The 22,465-nt window shown below is 38.9% G+C and overlaps 1 non-coding gene across 1 annotated transcript; it reads right to left on the bottom strand.

Annotated features, from left to right (window-relative positions):
• Nucleotides 1-16,270: 16,270 nt before the first annotated feature.
• On the bottom strand, nucleotides 16,271-16,342 carry trnae-uuc (transfer RNA glutamic acid (anticodon UUC)). Its single transcript has one exon. It is a non-coding gene; the product is annotated as a tRNA-Glu (tRNA).
• Between the last annotated feature and the right edge of the window lie 6,123 nt (nucleotides 16,343-22,465).

Raw genomic sequence — 22,465 nt, 5'->3', positions numbered from 1 at the left:
CGGGACTGTTGAGGCCTGAAAGCAGAGTGCCGTGAGAACGGCATTTGCGGGCCAGGTGACCCCAGAGACAACAAGGAAATAACTCTATAGAGTGTAAAGAATTTAACAAAAGATTCTCCTCCCGGCCCTCCACCGGGGAACGGAGCGGTCTTACCAGCTCCGGAGCTAATGTCTCGGTCTCTGGGTCTGTCATCTCAGGAGCGCCTGGGAGCCTTCTGGGTCCTCAAGGGGGTCCGTGAGATGATGGGCGTCCAACTTCTGCGGGGAGCTCAACGCTGGGGCTGAGAGCTGGGCCCACTCACTTGTTAGTTGAGGCGGAGCACCACTTTCTTTCTTTCTTGAAAGCCGCAGGAGGACGCCCTCGGCGAGCAGACAGGGCATGGCCCCTGGCAGCAGGTTTGCGGCAGGGCAGGATGCTTTTTTTGCTTGATAGCCTTCGTCTGTTTCTTCACCACTGAGGACTGCTGGGTGAAGTCGTCAAGTGGTGTCGCCGAATGGACGGAGCTGGGAGACGGGGGCGTTTGAGAAAGCGTGCTTTGTCTGCCTCCCGTACTGCCTGTCCATCGTTGCGTTTCTGGACCACGGAGTGGCCATCGCCTGTTTGAGTGCAGTTCCTGCAGCACGTCAAGAACAGGACCACCCAAGTGCAGATTTTGAAGTGCCCTGGCCTGGTGGACTAGCAGGAGGGGGCCATGGCATGCAGGGGGAGCGGTCTGGGACCGTTCTACCACCGAGGGTAGCGAGAGCGGAGGAGCGAGGAAGCTGGGCTTGCTCAGCTCGTCATGCACGTCCAGGAAGGAATCCGGGGGGGCGCGGCTGTGAGCGGCGCACATGCCCGCGGAAAAAATTAAGCCCGGGGAAACATAGCGGACCTTCTTGCGTCAGGCTCAGACTGGGCGGAGACCCGAAGGTGGCGGCCCAGGCGAGTTATCCGCATCCGACGCCGCTGTTACGCTCTCCGATGCAGCGGTGATATCATCATCCAATGCCGGGGAGCTCGAGGGACCAGACGGTAGGCTATTAAGCGGACCGCACTAATCCCGAGCTCGGGGAAAGCAGGCAAGCGTGCCGGGGAGGCGGGACGTTTTCGAGGGGATTTACCCAGCGAAAGCGTCCCGTTATTCTCCCCAGATCGTTCTCCATCGCCTGCGGCGCCTGCCTCAATCCCGTAGGAAGGAGGCGAGGCGGGCGGCTGAAATGGCTCTCTCTCACTACAAGAGAAAGCAGAGATCACAACGCTGCCACGGTTATGTTCTCACACTGAAAACATAACCCATTGGAGAGAATGCTCATCCCGAGCTCGGACGGAAACAAGCAAGCGTGCCGGGGAGGCGGGGGGTTTCGAGGGGATTCACCCGGCGAAACGGAGCCCGTCACTGTCCCCAGATCGTTTTCATCGCCCTCGGCGCCTGCCTCAATCCCGTAGGAAGGAGGCGAGGTGCGGGGGGGGGGGGCGGCTGAAGCAGCTTTTTCTCACTACAAGAAAAAGCCTACGACCGCAATGTTGTCATGGCTATGTTCTCGTACTGAAAACATAGACCATTCATAAAAACGCTGCCTGCGTGTGATCGCAACCGAGGAATGCAAGGCAGTTTTTATGGCCGTCAGAGGTGGGGAGAATCAACGCATCCAGAAACTACACAGAGGCGGAAAATCGTCTTTAAAAAGATGCGTCCTGAGAAGGACGTTCAACGCCGCTGTGTTTTGCTCTTTTAGAGCGAAATTCACTCTTTTAGAATAACTCTTTCAAGTTGTCTGCGCTGTCGAAGCGCCCAGGGGCAAGAATGCACAGCCGTGCACGAATGAGAAAGCTGCTGTTATGCGCTGTCAGATCCAACAGCATGCAGAGCGTCAGAGGATTAAACAGGAACTTGGTGTGTAACTCACAGCAGACTGCATGCACGACCATCGGCTCCGAAGAAATTTTCAGAATGAACTCCCGTATTTGCGCCGCTTAAATACCCGTATGTCCGGGGGCGGGACATGCAAATACTGGTTGCCAACTCTCATTGGCCTTTTTTCATAGTTCAGAGGTGAATATCGGCGCTCAAGAGAGACTCCTAGTGTCGCTTCTCTGACATAACGTGGAGAGAGTGACAGAAGGGGAAGCAGTGTTTCCAAAAGCTATTGCTGAAGACACACCAACAACACATTTTTGATAACTTTCTAATTCAAAACACGTTTCAATTCATTAGCTCATTAGTTAAAGACTGCAAGACCTACAATATATGTATGAGATAAAGACAACCAAGATACAGTGCATCCGGAAAGTATTCACAGCGCTTCACTTTTTCCACATTTTGTTATGTTACAGCCTTATTCCAAAATGGATTAAATTCACTATTTTCCTCAAATATTCTACAAACAATACCCCCATAATGACAACTTGAAAGAAGTTTTTTTTAAATCTTTGCAAATGTATTAAAAAAATAATAAGGCTGTAACATAACAAAATGAAAAAGTGAAGCACTGTGAATACTTTCCGGATGCACTGTGTGTACTGTTGGTGTGCCTCCAGCAACAGACTTATGAAAACTAGCAGAAATAACGGTGAGCCCTCACAAGATTATTTCTATAGACAGCAAATATTGTGCAAAATCTTACATATTTTAGAAAAAAAAAGCCATTACTTTTTTTATTGAAGATTGTTGATACGCTGTAGAAAATGTGAAACTAAATCTGACCTGTTTAAGTTTTAATAACAAAGTAGCAAAAATAAGACACAAAAGTTGATATAATCATTGCTTTAAAATATTATTTCAAGGTCAACAATTATATAATGACAGTTCATCAAATATTGCAGCCTCAAAGCCAAATAAAATGTATCTTTAAGTACTATTTTATCTTTAAGTTGTATTTACTTTATATTTTGTATATTATTCAAAAACAGACTTTAGTGTTTGAAATTGCCATTATATAACACCAAAGATAAAAGATTAATAGAAATTACAATTTCATACAAAACATCAGTATTTGTTATAAGTCATCTTTGACCATGGTTTCATCGATACACAACAAGACCTATATTTCCTGCACATTAAAAAAGCGTCCGGCCGGGATTTCTAAATTTGCAAAAATATCTGGGATTCGGCTTCAGTTGCTTTATGATGTGCATCTGGTCTAATTCTTAATTGTGTGTGCGCACATTTTTGCATTGCTTTAAGTTGTCTTTGTCAGTCCCACCTTCTTACACACCAACAGTAGCCTACATTTAATGTCATTTAACAATGGACTTTACAATAGACAGACAACTGTGTTACAACAATGGACTTCTTGAACTAAACTTCATAAGTTGTGCAAACGAGGACAATATGTATTTAAATATATAAAACAGACTCAAAGTGTATACGCATATTCCTAATCTTACTAAAGATAATTCAATCTGCCACATTACAGTGATATTTCAACCCTTAAACATATAAAAAAGAATTTACGTTTGGCTCATACAGAACGCTCTAGAACGATTTAGCTGCAGCTTCTTCTTTATGCTGTTTACTGGTGGTTGGCAAACCAGCTTTTGGTATAATATTGGGTGGGGGTGGACGACGATCTTCATGTCTCAGTTAAATATTAAATTATTTTAAAGCAATTACTTTTTAGATATTTTTAAACTAGCACTGTATTTTATTTTTTTCCCCAGTGCCTACAAAATTTTCAATGGAGTTTGAAAATTAGATGTGGTTTCACCAAATTCTCTAAAGATCTAATATTTTTTTTTAATCTGTGGGGCAGTGGTGGCTCAGTGGTAGAGGCTCAGGGTTACTGACCAGAAGGTCGGGGGTTCAAGCCCCAGCACCACCAAGATGCCACTGTTGGGCCCTTGAGCAAGGCACTTAAATCCAGGTTGCTCTGGGGGGATTGTCCCTGTAATAAGTGCACTGTAAGTTGCTTTGGATAAAATTTTCCAAACTGCCAAATGCATAAATGTAAATGTAAATCTAAGGTGTTGGACTGATGACCATAAAAGTGAACTAAACTGACTTTTTCCAAATAGTGATGATGTTGTACCAGTAATGTCCTTACTATACTTTGTGATCAGTTAAATGCCATTTTGGTGAATTAAAGTACCAATTTTCTTCCAAAACAGCAAAATCTGTACATTATTCCAAACATTTGGCCACCAATATATATATATATAGATATTTTTTTTAAATGTCTTTTTTTTTAAAGGTTTTTATGATCATCTGAAACATTCCAGTCAACTGAGCCTAAACTTTTGACCAATAGTACATCACTGATAACAATGAAACCCTTTAGAACAATGCTAAGAGACTTATGTTTTGTTAGTGAATCTATCATTTAAGTTAAGATATTATAGACACAACAGTATACAATAAAGGCAATGAATAAACTGAATATATACACAATAACAGGCATTCATCATTACATAAGGAAACCAAAATATTCTTAATTCACTTGAGTGACGTTTCTGTACCAAATATACAGTCTAATAAACAGAAACAATGGATTTTACTGGATAACATAAGCGATTAGTGGGTGTTAATAACATACAATTGCCATGTATGAATAACATCATAGCTAACATGAAAAGCATTCCAACAAACATGACTCTAGTCACTTGTTCGGGGTGATAACAGTTTAACAAATTAACATTGTATCATCAAGACATCATGAATAACCAGTAACAATGATTTGCATATTAATAAAGAATGAATCATCACACTTTAAACATTATTAGCTATCTATTGAACACAGAACGATCGCTTCAGGGCATGTCCGGGCATGTACATAGCACTGAATCATATAACACTGTTCAGATTACTGTTAACACAAATATGTTATAAAGACTTACTTTGAGGTCAATTACTAACATCTGGATGTTACATCTGCATCAATCATCACGAACAAACAGGAATAAACATCTTTTCAGATAACAGATCACACAAACACAGCCGATAGCAGCAGCTCAACTAACTATAATGCTCACTGTGGGACTGTTACCATGGCTACGGTTTCAGAATAAAAGTCCATATCAAAGGAGCCTTTATAACAATTGGCATTTGCCTAACACTAACGTCAATGATTTAGAGGCCCGCTAACTGTTTTTCTGTCAATTCACCTGCAGCACTTGTTGACGCCTGATTTCGGCGGAATAAATCCGTAATTTTTGAGCACTGTTAGATAATTTTGTCATCCAATGTATTTAATTTATTTGTTGATCTGCAATCCCCGTCTCGATACAGCTCAGCTGAGGGAAGAAAAGAAATGACACAGAGACTCCGTGGTATCAAATGTCCTCTTCTAAGTTTATTGTCTCAACACTCTGTTTTATGGTCCAGAAAACCACATTCCACTGGACCCTCACCAATGAAATTCGCTATGTGCACAGGTGACGCGACGAACGTTCGAAATCTGTGTGGTGGGCGGGGGGACTTCCGGTTTAGGTTACTACCGGTATTTCCGATGTAGATGTTGTGGAAGAGTGAGTGGCAAGCTATCAGTGAGTACCGTATGTAAAATGTTAACAGTAAATAAGAGACGTCTTACATATCAGTATCAAATTGGCAACTCTAAATTACATTGTAGTGTTCCTCGATGTGCCGTTTCATCGAGGTATAATTCTGAAGTTTTCATCGTTTTCCGCATCAGCCTGAGGGACGAGCTCAGTGGCTAGTCAAGATAAGACGCGAGAACTTCACTCCTACCGATAACACCCGGGTATGCAGTCGACATTTTAAGCTAGAAGATTTCATCATAACAACCACAGAACGCCGAAAACTTGTTCAAGGAGCTGTGCCATGTCTTTTTGAGTGGAACAATTTTTGTTTACCAGCGCCAAGGACTGTATTTTTCTCTGTGAGCTTCCCTATACTGCTTATATATTTTGTAATTTACTATGCTGTTTGTTTTTTGTATCTTGTGATATACCTTTCAGAAAATTGTCTGAAATATTGACAATGTTTACATGTCATTTATTGTCTTTTACACTGCCAGGAGGAACACAAATACATGAGTTAATTCAGACATTTATTATACAAAGACACAAGCTGTCATACTACACTCAACAATAACATGGCTCCTATAATTGTAACATTGTAATGCAACGTTTGACATTTTGTATGAGTTAGTAGATAACTAGTCCACATAACTGCACATAATACAGTACTCAACAGTACTTTAATGCTTCTTTGCACTTCTGGTTGTATGTCAACTGCATTTCATTGGCTCTGTACCTGTACTCTGCTAAATGACAATAAAATTTAATGTAATCTAATAACTACTAACACTGAATTCATAATAACAAAAGGTACCTTGTATAGGTTTGTTGTTTATGTACATACATGTGCATTTCTTAAAGAGAACTATTTACATTGATTTTCACACAAACACATGTTTTGTACAGTCTGATACAGTAATGCAACATTATGATTAAGGCTCTGCCAGCCACACAGGAGCACTCGACCTCATAGAGCTGAACAGGAGTGGAGTCTTCTAGGACAATCTTTTAAAAAACAAAAAAGTGTGTTATAATCAGCAGAGATCACAAACTGATCAGATATCTCAAAGTCAAAAGTGCATTTTGCATTATTTTTCAAGTTAGCTACTATGAGTTAGAGAATGAGGTTACTTTAGGGTTAGTAAGAAAGTAAGTAAGTTAAACACAACACAATATAAACAGCAAAGCAACTGTCTCAACAACCAGCTTCTGGGGTTTCATATAAGAATGGTAGGTCTACTAGAACACTAATAGGGCGAGACACATCCAGCTGCAGACCCGCAGCACCACCAGTTTCAGAACCCCAGCGCCAGAACCTGAAGTGAGGGGCGGAGTTATTGACAATGAGACAAGCATGGCGGAGAGCGTGGTGAGTTGTGTAACGTTTTTGACATCATGTTGTGAAAAATTATCGCATATATTAAGTTCAGCGTTTATCTGCTAAATATTTAATTTGTGCATAACTTTATCATCTTAATGAAGCTTGAATATGTTGTCATACTTTACTGTATTAAAAAAAAAATTCTACGGATGGTTCGATAAATTTTTGCGTGTTGTAAATGAGCCTTGCGGTGACGTTTTGAAGACATCTTGTGAAGGTGTTAAAGTGTTCCTCATTTGATACATTTTAAGTTTAATTTATACAGGATTGTCATGATAAAATGGGCCTAGGGGTGAATTGGTCATTTGTTGTATATATTTTTATTGTTTTTTTTTAAATTATGCTGAATTTTCTCTCTTTTTAGTTTTTTGACATGTTTTATTTTACATAAAGAAAAATGCATGCTGCACATGTTCTTGTGAAATAAAGTATATTTTATATAAAATGCCCATAAGTTTCAAGCATTTTTTTCACCATCATGATCAGGAAGTAACTCTCATAATACAATGAAACGGATAACTATATACAATTATATTACACAAGATCAATGTTTTAAAATGCTTATTGTACTGTACCTTAAAGAATCATTATAACATACGTATAAAGTATGATGTTTCGTTTGTAATAAAAGCAAAGTACTCTCCAAAACGTTAGGTGGCGCTACTCGGTTTAGAACGTAAGCTCCGCCCCTCACTTCAGGTTCTGGCGCTGGGGTTCTGAAACTGGGGTCCTGAAACTGGTGGTGCTGCGGGTCTGCAGCTGGATACTATTGAATAGGGCAGGCAAGTGTCATCATAGTGTTACCTACTTCAAACGTTTGGCTAGCTAGATAGTTGTCTAAGATGTTCAACTTGTTTAGGTAATTATACATTTGTTTGCCAGTTTAACCCATCATTGCCAAATTGAAGCCCCAGAACATAACTGGAACAGAACTGGTTGGATCAGACGAACAACTGAACTGTCTTTCATCCTACTCTGATGGTGTGAGGTTTCTCATGTTTCCTCAAAGATCTATGACAGGTAGCACGGATGCTGACTCTCCCTGTCTGTCTTTACTTGATACTGGGGATAACCAAATACTGTCAATACATGTAAATGAACAACACAAGTCATTAGTATATGGGTGATTCTTAGACTACGGGCACTTTTATGTACTTTGTAACCAAAAATGTCATTTTTTAAAAATATGACCAAAGTACAATTGATATGGATTGCAAGAGTAGATTTGTGTAATACTTTTTATATTATAATATTATAATAAATTACAATACTTTTTATATTTAGATTATAATATTATTTTTATTTCTAAATTATACTTTTATATTAATTGATTTCATTTAGATGAATGAAAATTCAATTTTTTGCATCATTTATTGCTTATATTTTTGCCTTGCCATAAGTTGTGTCAGTTATTTACAGTATGCACTGTAACCGTTCATCTGTGAGACAAATCAGTTGTATACATCAAACTCAGCACTACACTAAAAACAGTTGTGGTTATGTTTAATGGCTTTGTGAATTGAGTTTACTGAGTGTGATGAGTTTAATTGTTTTTCTAATAAACATCTCCACTGTTTCTCTACATTCACGTTAATTCATTGTCATTTCCATCACCACCCACATTTTTAAAAAATATTTAAAAGTTCTCATCACACATTAAAAATGTATTCACAATTTACTGAGATCATGCTCTACTTAATATAAAAATGCAAGTCATTTATTTTCTAATAAGCTCTTGCCCAAACCAGTATTAAATTTCAGAGTGTGACAGGTGTACAGTTCACCGTTTGGTCCTTAGGCAGTTAATTTATCTCATTGACAAATGTATAATTATTGTACATTGTGGAAAAACTGATAAAACTAGTTACAAAAATGATCCTAGACAATTCTTGACTGACATAAGTTATTCTGTTTTTAAATAACAGCATTGAGATGGTGGAAATGACATTTCAATGCTGTTATTTAAAAACAGAATAACTCGTAACTTCTTAGTTATGAGACTAACACAGTCTCATAACTTCTCTTGTAATCTAAGTTTGTCCTCTTACAGACCTTAAAACTAGACAAATAATTTAAACTTATGAGACGGTGTTACGTGACTTCTGAACAAGTTTTTTTATTCAACTTCACAAGCCTAAAAGTGCCCCTTGTTGAAGAAACGCCCATACATTTATTCAATGTCAGATAGTAAAATGAACATATTAAACTAAAATTAATCGTTTAATAAGTATTTTGTAAAGGTTACTTTCTAGCCTAACGTCACCTAGCATCATCGCTAACGTTAGGGCTACAGCTAGCTAAAGACATAGCATAACTTACCTTCATAATTCTCAATGAATGAAGAGACGTATATCTTGAAACCCTTTTCCCTCTTGCTCTTGGGAACCGATGATGACGCTTGAATTATTCGGTGTACGTCATTTATCGTTATCCTTGGCAGATGCTGAAGGGATCTGGTGTAGAAAGCCATGTTTATCTGGTCCTAGTCTTACCTGACAGTTACCGGCGTCGTCGATGAACCTAACGTAGCGTTAGACCGGAAATACCATCGCCCACCAGTGACGTCTGACAATCATGGAACGTTTGTAAAATCAACTAGCCAATAGTTTCTTTACCTTATATGGGGGTGACATACATGTTTGAGCTACGTGCGAAACGTGAGACAAAAACACATTCCTTAGAACATCTTTAGAGCAGGGAGCAGCTGTAGCTACCCCCAACAAGAGATACATAAAAGAGGCCTTCATTATTCCACATTACATCACCAGAGAAGTTGTTGAGAAGCATTAATTATTCCACAATGCCCACTTTGATCCTGAAAGGATCACATAGCCTTCTCAACCAACTTCAGTATTTGGTACACGCATATAATGGAGCATGGCGATATTATGCCTGTTTATCATTGCATTCATCTTTTGCATTAGTAATTGTAGCAAACATGGGCCAAATAATAACATAAGTATAACGGATACACCAATCGATATAATGGAAGACATCCAGGGTGCGAACCACCCACACACATTGAAAAAGTTTCCCCATATTCCCTGATGTCCGGCGTTATCTGCTAATTCTTTATTCAACTTATCCATTTCCTTTCATACCTTCATGAATTCACCATCATCATCATCATCATCAATGTGACCCAGGATGTATGTATAGCATTTGTCACCAAATATTTTACATATTCCTCCTCCATCTTTAGCCAAGAGTTAATCCAAACATTTAATACCTCTTGGCTGTCCAACACTGTCTAGATATACTTCAGGGTCACTTGAGGCATCACCTTCTATCTACCTTCGTTTCTGGGTGTTTACCCGTACCTGCACGTACCCATACCTTCATAACAGAAACATCTTCCTATAACATTACCATAAAACATAAACCATCATACATTATTTCTAGGAACTGGAATTACACTTGCGACTCCTTGCTGTTGTGTTGATACTGAATGGGCATAGGCAAGCACGAACACCTGCCATATGCAAAGTGTCAGTAGGAATGTCTTCATGTTGACTGTTCCGGGTCCCTCCTCAGGTCCTCCTAAATCACAGATTCCCGGTTGGGCACTGGCACTGCGTGTTCAGCTCCTCCAGTGCTTTCACCGTTCACCTTGAATCAGTAAGGCCCTCCTCTGGAGCAAGCTTCACGCGGCTTGCGTGGATCCACTGTGGTTGAAGGTCAGTTAGCACCCCCGTTCTGGTCACCGGCAGTTCAGTAGTTGGGCCCACTTTGGTTCACCTAACTGTGTTGGTTTCAGATACTTCACCAGAACCTGCTGATTCGGAACAAATGAGTAGGGCTTTCTGCAGGCAGAGGGAGAGAGATATCATCATTTATGTCATTTAATATTTAATGAGGGAATCCACATATTCTGCAGTCACCACCTCCTTGTCACCTGTGGAGAGAAAGCTAGCGCGGCCTTTGACCCCTAAGGGGTCGGGAAAGGCTTACCCATTAGTATTTCAAATGGAAAGATTAACAAAAGAGGATGGTGACATTCTGAGCTCAGTCAGCCGAATCTCTGTATTATTTATTTTGCCAAATTTTCACCATTTTATCATTTTACCTCACACACAGGAAAGCTTCTGTCCGTTTAGAATGGCAGTTCCGAGTGTGGTAATGAGTTGTGCTTCGTAGGCTTGTGTCTGTTGTTCGGTGCGCATATTAGACATAAGATTGATTTCACTTAATTTGAGGCCCAATGTTGTCAGATTCAGATGGATTTGCCCGTGGATTTTACCAGTATTGATTATATCATGGAAAAAGTCTCTTCAGCTTGATTCAGCTCTGGGCTTACCATAACTTCCCTTGCAGCCCACTTTGCTACCACATCAGTATACTTCGAGTCTGTGTATATATCGATTGATTTAACTTTAGCCAAATGGCATGCTCTGATCAACGCAAACAACTCAGCAGCTTGTGCAGATTTATATGGGAGTGAATAAGCTTCAATAATTCAATTCGGAAGTTCCGTTACAGCATACACAAACCAGTATACGGAATCATTTGGCTTGGAACAGGACCCATCAACGTACCAATGGTTCCCCTCCTCCAGGGCGGATGATGAAACATCCGGCCTGCATAAAGTAGATGTTTTTAGGCGATTGAATCAATTATATGTGTCGTTAGAAAATTCACCTTTAGTTAGTAATTGATACCCCGATCAATGTTATGCTGTCATGTGGTAATGTTGTGCAGGATTGTTCCTATCTGGTGTGAGGTGTGCACAACTAATGGATGTGAGAGTACAATGCGTTCTGCATGTTGTATCATCAACGCCGCATCAGTCACTGCTCACAAACATGCAGGGAGGTTTTGGTGACTGCCTCCAAAATTTTGAGAAGTACGCCACTGGTCTATATGTTCCGCAATGGGACTGAGCGAGGATCGCTTCCGCTGTGCCTGTCACCTTGTGCACGTACAGATGAAAGGGTTCATCATGATTTGGTAGTAATGTTCATTTCAGCAGTCCATTTGATAGGTTCCTTAGCCCTTGAGAGTGTTGCTTCTCTCAGGATTTTGTCATATAACGAGCCGTTTGGCAACCATGCTCGATAAAAGTTCACTAAACCCAATAGGCTTTGCATTTTAGCCTTTGTTTTAGGGTGTTGGAAGGTATTAATGGCATGTGACATATGACTACAGAATGTTGCATATGAATAAAAAATAGTAAAATAGCGAAACTTCATGGTTGAGGGTTTTTCTATGATGAGTTTATCTCTTATTTTTGCTATTGTGTGGACATAGTATCACTTCTTTTACATTTGTCATCAGTGTTTACACTCAAATCTGGACACAGACCCTTCAATTCAGAATAAAATGACAGAGCTCAGTCAGATGTTTTATCACTTTGATTTACTTAATAACCACAGCATGATGTTACTTGTTCTTTTAAGAAAGTTCACTTTGGTTGCAAATGGTTGTATTGTTTGACCGGTCTGAAGAAACAAATGGATACTGTGAGAGATTTAACGTCTGAATGACCTATAGTAAACCCTTATGTGTATTGATAGGGCTGTGTCAGTCTTTTAACTTTCAGAAAATACTCTTGAACTAACACTGTTAATTTTACATCGTACTTCTATTGCATTATTTTATAATAGTTTATTCAGTTTTTAAAATACTAAAGTAATATTTTGAAATTCATGGCATTTCAGTAAACATCAACAGTTTTGACAGCTAGACTGTTTAAATATATCATGATTGTTGTAATCACTATAGTTTTTCCATGAAGACCAATAAGAAGGGTTGTTTTACAAGTATTTGTTAAAAGTATCTAGTTGTGTGTAATGGTTGTATCGAACATCACACCATACAAACACTTTACTAACTACACACATGCACAAACAAACGCTGTACTGACACACTATTTGTGCTTTAGATGTGTAAAAGTAAATTACATTTTGCAGTCATTGTCCTGCAGATCGATACCGCGTTAAGTGACTGAAGATCTTTGTGAAAGTGAACTTTCTTAAAAGAACAAGTAACATCAAGCTGTGGTTATTAAGTAAATCAAAGTGATAAAACATCTGAATGAGCTCTCTGTCATTTTATTCTGAATTGAAGGGTCTGTGTCCAGATTTTATTGTAAACACTGATGACAAATGTAAAAGAAGTGATACTATGTCCACACAATAGCACAAATAAGAGAGAAACTCATCATAGAAAAACCCTTAACCATGAAGTTTCGCTATTTTACAATTTTTTATTCATATGCAACATTCTGTAGTCATATGTCACATGCCATTAAAACCCAGAACTGTATTGTGATTTAAGTAATATTTAAAATACTTCAACATTTGTTCAAAATTGACCCGGATGTTTGTTGGCTAATAAATAAATCTGGTACTCTGGCAAATTATTTTATTCCAGGTTTGGAGTAACATTTATTGTGGTTCAGTCAACGTACGACAAAGTTAATGTACTTACATTAGTGTAATGTATAGAAGGACAGATCGTTGTGAATTTGATATTATAATGATACTTACCTGTGTGTGTGTGTGTGTGTGTGTGTGTGTGTGTGTGTGTGTGTGTGAGCGTGTATTTATCACTTTGTGGGGACCAAATGTCCCCATAAGGATAGTAAAACCCGAAATTTTGACCTTGTGGGGACATTTTGTCGGTCCCCATGAGGAAAATATCTTATAAATCATACTAAATTATGTTTTTTGAAAATGTAAAAATGCAGAAAGTTTTCTGTGAGGGTTAGGTTTAGGGGATAGAATATATAGTTTGTACAGTATAAAAACCATTATGTCTATGGAAAGTCCCCATAAAACATGGAAACACAACATGTGTGTGTGTGTGTGTGTTAAAACTGACATCTTTGTAAACTAGAAAATATCGCAACATTTAAACAAACAACTATTTACAAATGAGGATAACTCTACAACAAACAAAAATCCAATTGTGGCAATAGAGAAACTTTTGTGTTACACAAAATACACTAGACAGTCTGTTTTAAATGGGTTGTGTTTTCAAATCTGAAGACCACATGTAATGAAAAGAGTTTTTTACTATGGCTTAAAATAAAATATTTTTAGATTGACTACCGAATAATACACGTGTATAAACCTCGTATTACCTAATGAAACGGTTTAACCCCTTACAGAAGTAAACAAACATATGGTTTGAAAGTGTAAACAACACACCGTTCAGCCTGATTTTTACAACGAAAAGAAGAAATAGTTATATCCTTTGTAGCTGTTTGATATTGGCATACTTCTGTCGCTCTGTTCTTTTATGTTGATACGATGTTGCTTGTTGGTTGCATAGTTCTGAGCATTGTACTTTTTAAGTTTAATTTTATCATTTTCAGTCACATATCGAGAACTTGCACTTCGTTTGGCATTCTCTCTCTATAACGCTTCAGATTCAATTCAATGGTCTCATGTATCCATTGCTTTTATAACCGCCTTTGTCTCTCATGTTTAAGACGTGTTGTTAAACGTACATTGCATTTGTCAAATCTTTTGCAAGTGTAACAGTTATGTTATTTCATTAGGCCTACTTGTCAATGCCAGAAGATAAATCACACAACCACTCAGACTATTTCACAAAGACAGTTTACTTTATTAAACATCAGATTAATAAGTCCAGGTTGCAAATAAATCAACAGATCCTCGTCCTCTCTTTTGCCCGCGTTCCACTTCCTTTCCGCAACAACACCCAGGTGGAGGCAATCAAGTCCGGCTGCTCTCTCATAGCCAATCTTGCATTTGCTCATTTTCCCCATTAGTATTCAACAGTTCACACAAGTATGAGCACAATCATCAGAATGTATTATTTTGGTACACATCAATTTTAAATGTATACCACTCATTGATTTAAGTAAATTGCTCTATTGTTTGAGTTTATATCGGATGTGCATTTTTTATGTCACTTGTTATGACTGTAGGTAAATATAGATGTGACAAATCTGCAGCAGACGAATGCTCGTGAAGAAACGCACCCATGGATATTTACAATATTAATAGTAGCCTACAAATATAATTTGTGTAAACTATTTCTTGGATGTATGTTTAGTTACACTCTTTTAGAACTGAATAAATCAACATTGGTATGTTTGATAGTTTAATGCCTGAATAATTTGAAAGGACTGTCCAGACTTTACCAAAATCCCTGACACTTCGAAATCTTGGCGCGTTTTCACCCCCCGCCACAAAACATTTGTCGATCGTCGCCTTAAAGTCTGGATCAAAAACGCCTTATTAATTTGATTGGAAAAATGCAATACAACACGTGTTAAAGTTACAATATATAATGCATACTATTTCAACGGCAATATTGTGTTTGCCAATCTGAACATTTGGTTTAAAATACGTTTTAGTCTCTGGTAAAAATAAATAGCCTAACCCTTGTTAATAAAGTGTCCGTCTAAATGAGTTTGCTCTGCCAGTATGGTCTGTTTGAGTAAAATAAACTAATATCATTCAATATCCACTGTTTTAGAATCTCATGGTTAAAAAAAAAAATGTAACAAACTTTGTATTAAAGATATTTCGTCAGAATTCTATATAAAATAAACCTGTTTACCAAAATACTGACGGTACTCATTTGTAGTGACAAAGCACATGTTTTGTGCTTTGTCAAAACATACCGCACAAATACCGCACAAATGGTAAAAAGTTACCCCCCCCTCTGCATGGAAGCCCAACAAAGTTTGGGTAGTTATCTATCCATCAACCCTCTATAGACCACACACACACACACACACACACATGTTTAGGTAGTTATCTATCCATCAACCCTCTATAGGGCACACATACACACACACACACACACACACACACACACACACACACACACACACACATCTCCTAAGAGAAATGATGATATGAAATTAACACAGGTTTTAGGACTGTCTTGCATTTGTCACTGTTCTTAAACCATTATCGCAACCCTCAGCTCATGAAAGGACTGCATGAGAACTAATGTAAGATTTTTGTGTTAAATCTGTATTTTATAAAGCGAACTATTTTGTTTTTAAAATGTAAGACCTTTTGTTAGTGTTACAGATAAAATTAATTATTGTGTTTGTTAATCTAATATCAAAGATTAAGGATGATTATCTATTTTCAATATTTTTAAAAATGTCTTTGATGTGTTTTGACAATCTGAACCTTTGATCTATAAAAAAGGTCACTGATAAAATACCACATATGCATTTGCTAACGATTTATTTATTATTTTTAAAAATGACTAGCATCCTTTGAATTTGATCAGTCAATATCCACTGTTTAGAAACATCTGTTGTTAGAACTACAAAAAAATGAAATATTGTTTTTAATAATACATGTATTTGTTAAACCAATATCAAAGATTATAGTTGTTGAAAACCACGTCATTGTGCCGAGAATGCCACTGAATTGCCTTTGTTTTCACAACAGCTCCGCGTAGATCAGAGCTCAGTGGATTACCATGCCACACCTCTCCCATACCGGGAGTCGAACCCGGGCCGCCTGGGTGAAAACCAGGAATCCTAACCTCTAGACCATATGGGAGTCTGAGAGGTGTTTAAAAACACATTTTCTCCTCTGTTAAAAAGTAAATAACAATCATTAACCATTAAATCCTTATTTTAAAGCGACCATCTGAATGTTTTTTGTCTTATCCAATATCCACTGTTTTAGAAAACACATTTTCTCCTCTGTTAAAAAGTAAATAACAATCATTAACCATTAAATCCTTATTTTAAAGCGACCATCTGAATGTTTTTTGTCTTATCCAATATCCACGTTTTAGAAAACACATTTTCTCCTCTGTTAAAAAGTAAATAACAATCATTAACCATTAAATCCTTATTTTAAAGCGACCATCTGAATGTTTTTTGTCTTATCCAATATCCACTGTTTTAGAAAACACATTTTCACCCTTTTGTTAATAAAAAAACTTGTACCATGTTTGACACCAAGCATTACAAGCTCATTAAAGATGTCATTTAAACACATTTTAAACATAATACTGCTTTTTATGTCTTACAATAATAATAATAAATTCAAATGAACCCCACACACACATTACTTTAACATGTTTCTGAAAAATAACTCAATGATTACAACAATGAATTATTTCATCATGAACCATACGTTATCTTGACATCTCATTTTCAAACCTAAACTCTTTTTAAATACATAGTTGTGGGGGCGGATACCTCTGCAAACATATAACATCAGATATGACCAAACACGTCACACCACAACACACACACCGGAATGGGGGAAGGTGGGTGGGAGGGAAAGAGGGCGGGCGGGGCGGGTGGGGTGGTGCGGGGCGGGGTGAGCGGAAGGGGAAAGGTCAAAGGTACAGCAATTAAGCCATAAATCATTTTTTGACACAAAGTATATTATAAGAACTACTAGTGTGTATGTGTAATGAAGACTCAGGTTGGTTGGGATCCATCAGCGATTTATTAGACAAGGCAGCGTAAAATACAGGCGAAGGTCAATGGCAGGCAAACAGGAATATCACAGATAGGCAGAATCGTAGTCAGGCAAAGAATCAGGGCAGGCAGTAAATGTCAATAGTAGAGAGGCAGGCGTAAACTCAGTAAAGGCAGGTGGGAAACAGATGTAGAAGGAGTAATCAGGCAAGGGTCAAAACACAGAGAATCAGATATAACAGTGATAAACGCTCAGAAATGCAGCCGGAGCAAAACAAGACTTCGCAGTGAATGAACGCTCGTACACAGTTTAAGTAGAGAGATAGTAATGCGAGTCAGCTTGAGTGTAATCACGCCAGATATGTGGGTTTATGGGAAATGTAGTTTCAAAGTCAATACTCGGGTGAAACCGATCTCCGGTGGCCGGTTGAGGAGGCGCCTTCACCGGCGTTCGTGACAGTATGCATCCCAAACTGTATTAGGGAGACTAGTGCATAGTTTAGGAGCTAAATGGGAAAAGGATCTACATCCTTTTGTGGATTTTGATATTCTAAAAACTATTAACAGGCCAGAGTTTTACGGTCATAATGAACATAATGGAATATAACATGGTATATTTATGTGTAACCGGCCCACTTTTGACCACTGTTACTATCTGCGTTGTGTTATGTAATTGAGAGAAGACACAGGACCAACTGGAACTGCTGCTGATTTGGAGTGTTTCTTTTTCTTTTTGCTGCTGTTGTTTGGGGAACATATAGTGCACTCAAATGACTGAGGACTATATGTCCTCAGGATGAACAAAAATGACGTCACGACGCCGGTACAATTAATCATAAAACTTTTTTCCAAAGTGACACAGATACATTTCAAAACAAAATTATAATGCTTTCCGAGACAAAATAATATAAAGTAAACAAATAAAACTGAAAAGGAAGGATTATTAGTGAAACATTAATTTACATAGTGAACATACACTGTGAATATAAACATCTGTCACATTCACCCCTCCTGAATCTCACTAATATCCTGACCAAATAACATATTTGAACCAACAGAACCAGATTTATAAAAAATCTCATCCGCAGTTCAACATAGTAAATTACCCGCCTTACAGGTTAAGAAAAATCCAAGGTTGATCAAGTCTCAGACATTCTTAGAACAGTTATGCTGCCTTGTACAACATCCAATAATCTGGTCTATATTACACTTCATGAAATTCACATCTTGCATACACTTTCACAGAATTTTCATAGAAACAAATACCTTTTAAAATAAAGAAAGAAATGATCCTTATCTCCTTTCTACTGATGACCCAGCTCTCTGAACATAAAATGGTCTCTGTGCCACTGACTCAATTAAACGGCTAACTTTTTTGACTACCCTTCTTGCACGAGTCCTAACACCCAGTGTGTCAGTTGGAATTTGTTTTTGTATGTCAGTAATACTGTTAGCATGCAAATCATTCACAGTTTCATTCACAGAGTCAGGATTACTAGCAGAGGATTCAGTCTCTATGCTAGATACTTGATCGGAGACCCCAACAGCCTCATTTGCACTGGGGATTTGATCACAGATGCTTCTTCGACTGTGGACTGAATGATCAGATACCAGAACATCATCATCATCCACAAACTCTTGACTTTCAATTTCTCCTTGACCATCAAGCACCCATGCCCTTGTTCTATCATCAGAACTCTCCTCTTCTGATGAATCAGACAGCTCAGACACCCAAGACTGGCTCTCCATATTCTCAACATTAGACATGATGCCCTTGTCTTCTCGAGGTGATCCAATGGGCAGGAAGCTGATATCCACAATGTACCACTTTTGATTTGCCCTCCTCGTCAATCAGTTTGTATATGTTTGTTTGTAGATTCCGATCCTTCACCATATAGACAGTTGGATCCCACTTATCGGCAAGCTATTTCTTTCCTCTTTCACTCCTGTTCGCAAGGAGCACTCTGTCTCCGATGATCAAACATGTGCCCTTGACTCTCCGATTGTAACCTTTGGCCTGCTTTTTCTGTTCTTTTTTAGTGTGTTTCTGAGCAATGCGTGCAGCTTCATGAAGGTAAGACATAAGGGTTTTCATAGCTGCCATGGTCAACAATCACAGGGTCATGCAACAACTGCCCAAACATGACATCAACAGGTAGCCTTGGAATGCAGCCAAACATCAACTGAAATGGGGCGTAACCAGTGGTCTTTTTATCTTCTTCAGCCATAATTATGTTATAAAAGCCTGATGTTAAATCCATAGTACTGAAGAGAGTGTTTCCACCCAAGGCAACCAGACTGTCAGACTGGTGTGGGAGTGGGTGCGCATCCTTAATGGTCCTGGCATTCAGCCATCTAATGTCCGTACAAATTCTCAAGCCACCGTCTTTCATCCATACCAGAACTAAAGGCGAAGCATACTCACTCACTGATTTCCGAATTATTCCTTGCTCTTCCATTTCTGAGAGAACTTGCCGTAACTTTTGATAGTGAGCTGGTGGTACTCAACGTATGGCAGTCGGAATGGACGCTCGTCTGTAAGGCGGATGCGATGGACGAAACCTCTGACCTCCCCACAATCCAGAGCATGTTTGGAAAATATGTCATTGTTATTCTCAAGCAGTTGGACAAGCTTTTCTTTTGCTGTATCCTTGACAGAACATGCGTCAATGTCAATAACGGCCTTTAGTCTCTGTTTAAGATCAGCTGTGGCACCAAATTGACAAGAATTTTTGGATGCGGGAACTTGGACATGACTGAAACCCTTCAACAGCTCAAAATCCTCCACAGCTTAAAGGTTGGTAAATTTTAAAGGAATCCAACGATCTCCCCACAATGGTGTAATAACACGACCGATGATGATGTCCCGTGGCATGGATCTGGAAGAAGTGACCTCCACAATTACAGTGCTGCCTGGTGACAAAGGGGAATTACTCGGCAGCCTTCCCCAGACAAGGTGCTCTTGTTTGGCCATTAGAATGACTGACTGCTGAAGCTTAACAGTCCCAACCTTTTCTGGTGGATCTAGATGGCTCCAAAACACTGTTAGACAAGATTCTCCAATAATCACCACTGATCTTCATTCGGTGCTAGTGTTGTCTAAAGTACCGACTTCGGTACCAAGTCGGTACTGAAATTTAAAAAATGTGATGCTTTGAGCCCTGTTGAGCGGAATCGTAAACACCTCTGATTGGCCATTGTGTTCAAGCGCTCATCGGATATGTCTGTGATTGACTACAATGATCAGCGCTTCAAAAACATGTTGTAAATATACATCAATGACGCTCTTCACCGAGCGCTTGCACAGATACACACGGGAGTGTTTGAAAGCAGGACCGGTCCGCTGATAGACGGCTGCTTGTGCTTTCAAAAGCTCCCACTCCTGTTTTTAAAAAAACTTTCAAACATGTACTCTCAAACGCTCCCGTGCATTGATCATTGTAGCCAATCACAGACATATCCGATGAGCGCGTGAACACAATGGCCAATCAGAGGTGTTTACGATTCCGCTCAACAGTGCTCAAAGCGTCACATTTTTTAAATTTCAGTACCGACTTGGTACCGAAGTCGGTACTTTTGACAACACTACTCAGTGCATAAATAACTTAATCATGTAGGTACCAATGATTAAGTCATCCCTTTGTCCTGGCACAACTAAAACAGGCACTAAACATCTCTCACCATACACTTTCAGGTTAACTACATGCATGCATTTTGGCTTGGTTGCTTTACCTCCACATCCAATTAACATTATTTCATGTGACAATGGCGTGGGCTTCGGAAACACATCTTCACGCAAGTGTATGCCATAGATCCCGCATCCAACATTCCCATCATCTGGTATTTGTTGTTCACACAGACAGGTGCATAAAACAAATCATCAAACACTTTGTGGGTTTGCATATTCTGTGCAATCACTTTAACTTCATCTGGAGCATGTGCACATGCACTTTTCTAAACTTGTTTAACCCTCTGGGGTTGACAGACACGCCGGCGCGTCCTGCTAGATATTTATGTCATTACAGCAGAAACAACTTAAAATACTCCATTTTGGGGCATACAGATAAGTGGAAGACATCATTAGAGACTATAAAGGGTCTACTTTTATTTGTGTACACTCACAGTAACAACAAAACCTTGTGCTTTTGTAAAATAAAGAAAATAAAAAGGGTGAGCTTTCAGCATTCTCCATGTTCACGAGCATATTTCTGAAACATGTCACAAAAAATAACTGAAACTCTGTGAATACATATCACACAAACACGAAACAATTCAAATTTAAAACAAATATTCTCCTGCAATATAATCTGTATGAAACAAAACAATGTACAGTTTTTACCGGTTCATCTAATTATAGATAATATGATCACATCCACCAGCAGAGTGCGCCATTCATATGCTAATGTTTGCTCAGTCTGATATCTGTCGAGATGTTCTTGTACCTCACTCGCTGCCCACTTATCTGGTGCTTTCAAGCGGAAAATGGATGACAAAGTTGGGTCAGGGCAGTGTTTGACAAATATCATGGCTGACTCCTGACATGGATTATCCATCTGTCGCCCAAGCCTAGTTAAAGCCTCCACTGTGACATCCACAGCCTTATTTAAACGGACCCAGTATTCAACTGGATTTTCTCCAGCAACAGGTACTGTGCCATAGAAATCGGCTAAAGGCATGTAGGAATATCTGACCTTGTTAAAATGTATCAATATATCAAATATAGGAGCCCCGCAGGGTTGTGTTAGCTCACCCTTTTAATTTTCACTATACACTAATGAGTGTGTCTCTAGTCAGGATGATACATTTTTCATCAAATTCTCTGACGACACAGCAATATTGAGCTTACTGAACAAGACTATAAATCCCTTGCAGTATTTCTCTGTTGTTGACAGATTTGTCAGCTGGTGTGACACTAATTCTTTGGTTTTAAATGAAAGGAAGACTGTTGAAATGATTTTTGATCCTAGGTCTCTGGGAGACCATAGCCCTGTAATAATACATGGTGATATTATTGAGCAGGGTTTCTTCATATAAATACTTAGGAGTTTATATGGACAATCTGCTATGCTGGTCTTCTCACAACGACAATCTTTGTTCCAGACTGCAGCAGAGGCTATAATTCCTGCGAAGGTTAAAAATGTTTGGAGTAAACCAGAGGATTTTGTTTCTATTTTATCAGTCTGTTTTTGAAAACTTAATTAGATACTGTATTACTGCATGGTATGAAAATTTGACTGTTCAATCT

Source organism: Xyrauchen texanus, chromosome 32 (assembly GCF_025860055.1).
Source record: "Xyrauchen texanus isolate HMW12.3.18 chromosome 32, RBS_HiC_50CHRs, whole genome shotgun sequence".
Classification (NCBI taxonomy): Eukaryota; Metazoa; Chordata; class Actinopteri; order Cypriniformes; family Catostomidae; genus Xyrauchen; species Xyrauchen texanus.
This window is presented reverse-complemented; position numbering and strand designations above follow the sequence as displayed.